Source organism: Ailuropoda melanoleuca, unplaced genomic scaffold (genome assembly GCF_002007445.2).
Source record: "Ailuropoda melanoleuca isolate Jingjing unplaced genomic scaffold, ASM200744v2 unplaced-scaffold1795, whole genome shotgun sequence".
NCBI classification, from domain to species: Eukaryota; Metazoa; Chordata; class Mammalia; order Carnivora; family Ursidae; genus Ailuropoda; species Ailuropoda melanoleuca.
In genome coordinates this window covers 2,076-12,028 of record NW_023187114.1, presented here as the reverse complement: position 1 = coordinate 12,028, position 9,953 = coordinate 2,076, and the positions used below count along the sequence as shown (strand labels likewise).

At 42.4% G+C, this 9,953-nt stretch overlaps 1 pseudogene; it reads right to left on the bottom strand.

Annotated features, from left to right (window-relative positions):
• Positions 1–177: 177 nt before the first annotated feature.
• On the bottom strand, positions 178–1,024 carry LOC117797903 (annotated as a pseudogene).
• Between the last annotated feature and the right edge of the window lie 8,929 nt (positions 1,025–9,953).

Below are 9,953 nucleotides of genomic sequence, written 5' to 3'. Positions count from 1 at the left end.
GTAGCTATCTGCAAGCCAAGGAGAGAGACCTCAGGGGAAAGCAAACCTGTCAATACCTTCAAACTTGATGTGCAGTTTCTAGAACTGTGAGAAAATAAGTATCTTTTGGATTAGCAATCCTGTCTGTGGTACTACCTTTTGGCAGCCCTAGCTGATGAGCACAGTCCTCAGGGACTCTGTCCCAGGGCAACCTGCCCCAGCATCCAGGAATTTCTGTTAAGTTTGCATGAAAAAGAAAATGTATGCCTACAAAGACAGGATTTAGGGACCAAATTGAGAGGACAAGGACATATAGTCCAGAGAAAGTTCACTGGGGTGGGGGGAGCTATTCAGAGCTCTGTTTTAGGCCAAAGGAGAAGGGAAGCAGATGCCTTGGCAACAAGGAAACCCCATCACTGTGGGGACAGCAGGTTTTTGTCTCACTTCCTCACAGGTCTGGAGCACTGTGTGAGCACTGAGACTATCATCCCACGATGAGCAATAATAATCAGCCTCATCCTCAGCCTGGAGCCCAGAGATGGTCAGGGTGCCTGAGCTGCCAGACTTGGAGCCAGAATCGACTGGGGACACCTGTGGGACTGCTATCATCATAATAGATGACAGTTTTGGGGGGTGTGCCTGGGAACTGTTGGTACCAGCTCAGAGCATAACTCCCAATGTTGGAGCTGCTTCCAGTGCAGGAGTTGGTGACTGTCTGTCCCAGGGCCCCAGACACGGAGGATGGGTGAGTCAGCACAGACTGGGACCAGGACGCTGCAAGGGGGAGAAACACAGAGATGGTGATGGTGGAGTCTAGAGACAAGAGAAGGAAGCAAGGCCCACATGTCCTCCCATAACATCTGCCCTTGACCCTGCATCCAGTTACCTGTACAGTGAGAGAGGAGGGTGAGGAGGAGAGGGAACCAGGCCATGGTGGTAGTCATCCCTAATCCTGCCCTCTATGCAACATGTCTGAGCAGTCTCCCCTAATCTTGCTCTCCCCTTTTCATCCTGTGAGTGAGGGAGGACCCATCTATGTAAATGAGACCCTGAACTCTCTGACCCCTCCCAGGCCCTGGGTGAGCTCCCTCTGATGAGGATGTCAGGCGGTTGCAAGGGGAGTGGCTGTGTGGGGCCAGGGGAAGGGGAGGTCACAGTGTGAATCCTGAGCAGTTGGTAGAGCAATGCCAGGTGGCTGTTCCCAGATCTGATCACCCCTTAACCCTCAGAAATATGCCTTGTGCACCCCCGCATGTCCAGACCCAGACACATCATTGTGTGACATGGTGACCAGAGACTATCTNAGAGACTATCAGAGATACCTTCTGTGTCCACTGTCCTTCAGGGCCAAACCACGTGTCTCCTTATGTCACCTCCCATCACTTTGGGGAAGACTATATGCTCTACCCCCAGTTTCTTCAGGAAGAGTATGTCCATGGTTACCTTGGCTGTTCATGGTTCAGGATAAGAATACTTACACAGACACCTCTTAGATAAGGATCAAGTCCATAGCAGTAACCCTCCCCCACGAATACATGTCCCTTTTTGTGCAGGACACAGTTTTGTTTTGTTTTGTTTTTTCCCTATATGTGATTCCTTGCTTCTTTTTCTTTCTTATAACAATTTTTATTTTGTATGTTAGTCACCATACAGTATATCCTTAGTTTTTGATGTAATGTTCCATGATTCATTATTTGTGTATAACACCCAGTGTTCTGTGCAATATGTGCCCTCCTTAATACCCATCACCGGCCTATCTCAATCCCCCACCCCCATCTCCTCTGAAGCCCTCAGTTTATTTCCCAGAGTCCACAGTCCTTCATGGTTCATTCCACCTTCTGTTTAACCCCCTTCATTATTCCCTTCTTTCTCCTACCGATCTTCCTCTTTTTTATGTTCCATAAATGAGTGAAACCATATGATAATTCTTTTTCTGCTTGATTTATTTCACTTAGTATAATCTCCTCCAGTCCTGTCCATGTTGCTGCAAATGCTGTGAAATTGTTCTTTCTGACTGCTGAGCAATATTCCATTATATATATGGACTACATCTTCTTAATCCAGTCATCTGTTGAAGGGCATCTCGGCTCCTTCCACAATTTAGCTATTGTGGACAATGCTGCTATGAACATTGCAGTTCATAAGGCCCTTCTCTTCACTACGTCTGTATCTTTGGGGTAAATACCCAGTAGTGCAATGGCTGGGTCCTAGGTTAGCTCAATTTTTAACTTTTTAAGGGACCTCCACACTGTTTTCCAAAGTGGCTGTACCAACTTGTATTTCCAACAACAGTGTAAGAGGGTTCCCCTTTCTCCACATCCTCTCCAAAATTTGTCGTTTCCTGCCTTGTCCATTTTTGCCATTCTAACTGGTGGAAGGTGGTATCTCAGTGTGGTTTTAGCCTGGGAGACTCAGTTGGGCTGTTGTTGGGAGCCATTCCCTATTTTACACCCAGTTTTGCTACACTTTCACACTGACACAGAGAAGTCACAAGTTATCCTAGATAGCACTGAATAACTGGTGTTGGCCATGTATTCACCTTCCTTCTAATGTCTGATGGCTCAGCATGGCACCCATGCTTACAGCTACCCACACCTTTTCAAAGGAAACATAAAAATGGAAAATAATAGAAGTGCATAAATAACCTATCTACTTATTGCTAACATTTTTATTCAATGTATTTATAAAAGAAAATATGACACCAATTATTCAAATTTTCTTTTATATTATTCACTGAATTAGAGATTGTTTTCTTATGGAACCATTAGAAGTCTATACATATTTTATGCTGGGATAAGAATGGTAAGCACTTTGAATTGCTTTTAAAATATATAAGAAAATAAATAAGTCTCTTTTACTTGGTAATTTTCATATTTATCCTAATGAATTTTTTTTGTAAAATTTCTCACATTCTAGGTAGATTATACCAGATTTTAGAACCTAAAAGTGAATTTATTTCTCCATTTTAAATATTTTAATTCTTTCAAAGAATCTTTATTATTAATTCATGAGAGTTACAGATTAAAATATTTCACAGTAACTGTGCCAGAAGCCATCATATATGATCCCAGATTAAAATGGAAACAGCGGCCCCTGGGTGGCTCAGTAGTTGAGCATCTGCCTTTGGCTCAGGGAGTGATCCCATGTCCCTGGGATCGAGCCCGCATCAGGCTCCTCTGCTGGGAGCCTGCTTCTTCCTCTCCCACTCTTGCTGCTTGTGTTCCCTCTCTCACTGGCTGTCTCTCTGTCAAATAAATGAATAAAAACTTAAAAAAATAAAATAAAATGGAAACAGTTCTAATATTTCACCTTTAGGAATAATGTTTGTCTCCTGTTTAAAGATACGAAATATTTAAGACATTAAGAAATATCCTTTATCTTTCCCTTTCTGTATTTATTTATATAAAGACAGAATGAGTATCAAATGTAAATGACTAAATCTAAAGCATTTATTTAAAAAATGCATGTTTATTTGCTTGTTTGTTTATTTTTAAGTAGGCTCCATGCCCAACGCAGAGCCCAATGTGAGAATTGCACCCACTACCCTGAGATCAAGATCCCAACTGAGATCAAGAGTCAGATGCCCAGCAAACTGAGCCACACAGGCACCCCTAGAAAACTATGCATGTTTTTCTATTTAAATATTTTTTCAATAAGTAAGGAGCCAAAATCATGACCTTGAAACAAAACAGCAGTTTCCAACTTCAAAATTTGATCCTCACCTTTATCTTTCTTTTTTTTTAATGTAGATTTTATACAATGATCCTTAATATTGATTCTCAAGCCCCAGAGAATGGATCTGGGAATCCCAAGGGTCAGTTGCTACTACCACAGATGACCCATTTGGGGACCATTGCTGGGAGCTGTTGGTACCAGCTCACAGAACAACCATCCCGATGTTGGTGCTGCTTCCAGTGCAGGAGATTGTGACCCTCTGGCCCAGGACCTGAGATACTTAAGCTAGCTGAGTCAGCACAGACTGGCCCCAGGACCCTGAAAGGGAGAGACACAGATAGGGTAATGTGGGGACTAGACACAAGAGAAGGAAGCAGGACCCCACGTTTCCTCCCAGGGCCCCTTCCCTTGTCCCCACATCCAGTCATCTGTGCAGTGAATGAGGAGGGTGAGTAGAGGGGACCAGATCATAGTGGAGATCATCACTGATCCTGCCTTCTGTGGCTCCATAGCTGAGCAGAGTCTCCCTTAACCAATTCCTTCCCCTCTTCATCCTCTGAGACAGGGAGGGCCCACTGATGCAAATGCGTTCTCTGACCCTCACTGGGCCTGGGTCAGCTTCCTGTGCCTGAAGATGTCAGGAGGACAGGCAGAAGAGGGGCTGTGTGGGGCCAGGAGTTAGGAAAGTCACAGCTGTGAGTCCTCAATAGAGGTCATGGGCAGTGCCAATTGGCAGATCCCAGCTCTGATCACCTCAGAAACAGGTCCTGAGCTCCCCCTGATATCCAGGCTAAGATACATCATTGTGTGACATGGTGATGAGAGTTCATCAAAGACAGATCCTGCTTTCTCAATGCTCTGTCCACTGTCTCCGGCCTTAAGGGCAATCCATATATTCCTTTATATGTCCTTGCATCACACTGGGGCAGACTTTAAACTGTACTCAGACTCCACAGGATGAGTCTGTCCACAGCTCCCTTGGTTATTCATGGGTCAGGTCTGAGATGGTGATTCTTATACAAACTCCTCTTAGATCAAAATCAAGTCCAGAGCAGTGATGGGTACCCATAGACACATGATCCCTTCTGTGCAGGNTTTTTTTTTTTTTTTTTTTTTTTTTTTTTTTTTTTTTTTTTTTTTTTTTTTTTTTTTTTTTTTTTCTCTGGTTCCCACAGCACTGAGGAGATGGGGACACTTCTCTCAAGGTGTGGGTAGAGGGCCTCATGTGCTTTACTAGAGGGTTAGACACTGAACATCTTTGCCATCTGTCACTACTTCCACCAGCTTAGAAAACAGTTCTCCACACTGTGTGGGCAGTGATTCCCTCCTGGGTTCTGTCCTCCCAGCACAGACACTAGTCTGCAGGAGCCCTGCCACATGAGGCTGTGTGTGGCACTGAACTAAGAGCACAAAGGGAAATTGTGTCTGAAGTTCTAGGAGGGAAGGAGTGACAGCCCAGCCCTGAGAGCATGGGGTGATTGTGCCTCACATCCCGATTGGTCTAAACTTTTACACAATTTAGGAAGAATGACATCTTTACTGTGAGTCTTCCAATCCATGAACAGATCATGTTTCTCCATTGTTTTAGATTAAGTTTTATTTACTAATATTGTGAAGTTTTCAGCATTAATGGCCTGTACATGTTTTGCTAAATATGCACCTAAATACTTCATCGTTGAGTGGTTTTACATGGTGATTTAATTCAGTTTTACATGATTATTGCTAGTATACACACATCTAAATTGCACTTCTATATTGATCTTGTATCCTATGACCTTTTGAAATTACCTATTACTCCTCAAATTTATATATTTAAACACATATTTGTAGCTTCCTTTGTATTTTTCCTGTAGATCATTCTCTCACTTGAAAAGAGGGACACTTGTGTCTTGTTCTTCTTAGTCTCTATGTTGCTCATTATTTCTCTTGCCTTATGGTTTTATCTGGAACATTCAGTTCAGTGATTTTTTCTTTTTTTTAAATTTAAATTCAATTAGCCAACATATAGTACACTATTAGTTTCAGATGTAGTGTTCAATAATTTATCAGTTGTAACAACCATTCAGTCCAATGTTGAACAACAGTATTAAGATTGGACACGATTGTCTTCCTTCCTACCCTAAGGGGAAGATTTTAGTGCTCCACCTTCATGTGTGTTAGCTGCAAGTCTTTTACACTTTCCTTTATTAAGCTGATGATGTTCTCTATACTTCATTCTCTGATATTTTTTGTCATTCTCATTCATTCATTTTCTTTTATTATCATGCATAGATCTTGAATTAAGTGTTTTCTTCTGCATTGATTGATAAGATCATTGGATTTTTTTCTTTTATCTGTTACTACAAGTCATTATACTGATTAATTTTTGAATGTTAAACTGTCCTTGCTACCTGTAATAAACCTGTAATAAACCCCATTTGATCATGGAATGCACTTCTTGAAAATATATATATATATAACTGAATTCTGTTTTCTAATTTTTTTAAGATTCTTTCAGTCTCTATTTGTGAAAGATATTCCATATCTTTATTTGTTTTGTGCCAGGAAGCTACTGACACCAGCTACTGGCTGAAAAATGTAGAAAGAATTGTTACTTCAGACACATTCAGCTTTGTGATCCACCAGGAAGAAATATCTAGTCATTTATCCAAGTTTTCTCTAATTTCTCTTACAATGTTTTATAGTTTTCCAAGTACAGGACTTCTACTTTCTCTAAAATTTCTCTTTAAGAAATTCATAGTTATGGCATTGACTATATTTTTATATGTTGATGGTTTATTGTTTCTATATAGAACATTCATTTCTGCATTCTGTTTTTGTAACCTGAAGCCCAAATTGAAGTACTCTGAACAAAAGTATCTGTGATCCAACCCTAGAGAAAGAGTTGGAATCAACACCTCTTATCCTCTGACAACTCCACTGAGTAATTTTTATCTCTGAGCAAGCCAGTTTGCCTTTGAAAACATGAACATGGTGAGAATAGGTTATCAATGTGAGAATTTAATTTAAGGAATATGCCACTGTCAAATCATCTGGTTCCATAAAAACTAAGGGTCTGTTGAAGATCTGACAACAGAAGACATCCCTAAGCCACCTGTGTGATGTCACCAGACTCCCAGAGTGGGGGAGAGATTTTGTCTCTTGACCTTATGGATCTGAAGGACTGTGTTAACATTAACACTGTCTTGGCATTTATCAAAGTAATAGTCACCTGGTCCTTATGCTGGAATCCAGAGATATCAGACACCTTAATTGGTGGAATCATCTTTGAATCCAGTAAGCAATGAGGGACTGGGATCCCTGTTGTGTTGTCTGACAATGAGCTGACTCTCAGGAGATATCAAGGATATCAGAGAAGGCTCCCTGCTGGAACCAGTATGTTTGGTAGCTGCCCACACTGAACCCAGTGCTGAAGGTGCAGGTGAGTCTGGCGGATGATCCCAGAGATGCAGAGAGGGAGGGCGGCTGGGTCAGCACAGGCTGGGACAGGGAACCTGCCAACACAGTGTGGTTAATGGGGCAAGACAGGGAGAAACTTCCCAACATTCTCACAATAGGAAGAGAGAATTTGAGGGCAGCCCAGGGGCTCTGAGGCCTGTCCCTACCTGTACAATAAGAGAGAAGCATGAGGAGGGCAGGAGTCCAGGCAACGGTGACACAGACACTGGTCCCCACAGTGGGTTGGGCTGCCCTAGCCCTCCTTTTCTCCTCCACCCTCTGCCCCTGAAGGGGCTGTCCATGCAAATGGGCTCCGTCAAGTGACTGCCCAGCCCTTCCCTGAGCCCTGGTGCTGGACCTCAGCTCACACCACACACTGAGATGGGGGTTGGCTTCAGCCCTGGGGAGAGCCCTGGGAGGAAGCACTTGCTGAGACCACACACAGGTCCCTGTTCATGGGATTCTGCCAGGGCTGAGAGGACACAGCTGCTGAGTCCCCATCAGGGAGCACAGAGCCCAGCACACAGGCCCAAACTCTCTTGTGTAAGGGATCTCTGAGCAGCTGTGTAGGGACCAGAGGGCAGTCCCACTTCACCCCATTCTGGTCTCAATGCTCCAATCTCAACCTGGACCAAAGCCCTGAGAGCCCAGTGGTTTTCAGCAGATCACCAGGTCCTTGTCTATTCTCACTAACATGTCTTTTCTCTAGATACCATGGTTCATATACACTGTACATGATTACTCAGGTTTCTCACTCTCTGAAGGGCCACCTCTCTATGGAAAGGGCAAAAATGTACACAAATAATCAATTAGTGTTCACCATCCTCAGAGAAGTTACTGCAAAAGGTGACTGTATCCTGTTAAACGTAACTGATCAGAGGACAGTGGAGCTAGTTTGAGGGTCTTGCAGGGGATCTTCAGGGAATGGTAGAAACTGGATATTTTCCAGGAAGTCAGCTCAGTGACATATTCTCAAGGCATCAATTCAGCATACATTTCAAAGGCCATGTGGTTCTGTTACAATTTGATTGGGATCAGATATGACCGAGTGATTTCTGAAAAGCTATCAGCTTTGCCTGACTGANTTTTTTTTAAATTTAAATTCAATTAGCCAACATATAGTACACTATTAGTTTCAGATGTAGTGTTCAATAATTTATCAGTTGCATGTAACAACCATTCAGTCCAATGTTGAACAACAGTATTAAGATTGGACACGATTGTCTTCCTTCCTACCCTAAGGGGAAGATTTTAGTGCTCCACCTTCATGTGTGTTAGCTGCAGGTCTTTTACACTTTCCTTTATTAAGCTGATGATGTTCTCTATACTTCATTCTCTGATATTTTTTGTCATTCTCATTCATTCATTTTCTTTTATTATCATGCATAGATCTTGAATTAAGTGTTTTCTTCTGCATTGATTGATAAGATCATTGGATTTTTTTCTTTTATCTGTTACTACAAGTCATTATACTGATTAATTTTTGAATGTTAAACTGTCCTTGCTACCTGTAATAAACCTGTAATAAACCCCATTTGATCATGGAATGCACTTCTTGAAAATATATATATATATAACTGAATTCTGTTTTCTAATTTTTTTAAGATTCTTTCAGTCTCTATTTGTGAAAGATATTCCATATCTTTATTTGTTTTGTGCCAGGAAGCTACTGACACCAGCTACTGGCTGAAAAATGTAGAAAGAATTGTTACTTCAGACACATTCAGCTTTGTGATCCACCAGGAAGAAATATCTAGTCATTTATCCAAGTTTTCTCTAATTTCTCTTACAATGTTTTATAGTTTTCCAAGTACAGGACTTCTACTTTCTCTAAAATTTCTCTTTAAGAAATTCATAGTTATGGCATTGACTATATTTTTATATGTTGATGGTTTATTGTTTCTATATAGAACATTCATTTCTGCATTCTGTTTTTGTAACCTGAAGCCCAAATTGAAGTACTCTGAACAAAAGTATCTGTGATCCAACCCTAGAGAAAGAGTTGGAATCAACACCTCTTATCCTCTGACAACTCCACTGAGTAATTTTTATCTCTGAGCAAGCCAGTTTGCCTTTGAAAACATGAACATGGTGAGAATAGGTTATCAATGTGAGAATTTAATTTAAGGAATATGCCACTGTCAAATCATCTGGTTCCATAAAAACTAAGGGTCTGTTGAAGATCTGACAACAGAAGACATCCCTAAGCCACCTGTGTGATGTCACCAGACTCCCAGAGTGGGGGAGAGATTTTGTCTCTTGACCTTATGGATCTGAAGGACTGTGTTAACATTAACACTGTCTTGGCATTTATCAAAGTAATAGTCACCTGGCCCTTATGCTGGAATCCAGAGATATCAGACACCTTAATTGGTGGAATCATCTTTGAATCCAGTAAGCAATGAGGGACTGGGATCCCTGTTGTGTTGTCTGACAATGAGCTGACTCTCAGGAGATATCAAGGATATCAGAGAAGGCTCCCTGCTGGAACCAGTATGTTTGGTAGCTGCCCACACTGAACCCAGTGCTGAAGGTGCAGGTGAGTCTGGCGGATGATCCCAGAGATGCAGAGAGGGAGGGCGGCTGGGTCAGCACAGGCTGGGACAGGGAACCTGCCAACACAGTGTGGTTAATGGGGCAAGACAGGGAGAAACTTCCCAACATTCTCACAATAGGAAGAGTGAATTTGAAGGCAGCCCAGGGGCTCTGAGGCCTGTCCTTACCTGTACAATAGGAGAGAAGCATGAGGAGGGCAGGAGTCCATGCAACAGTGACACAGACACTGGTCCTCACAGAGGGTTGGCCTCCCCTAGCCCTCCTTTTCTCCTCCACCCTCTGCCCCTGGAGGGGCTCTCCATGAA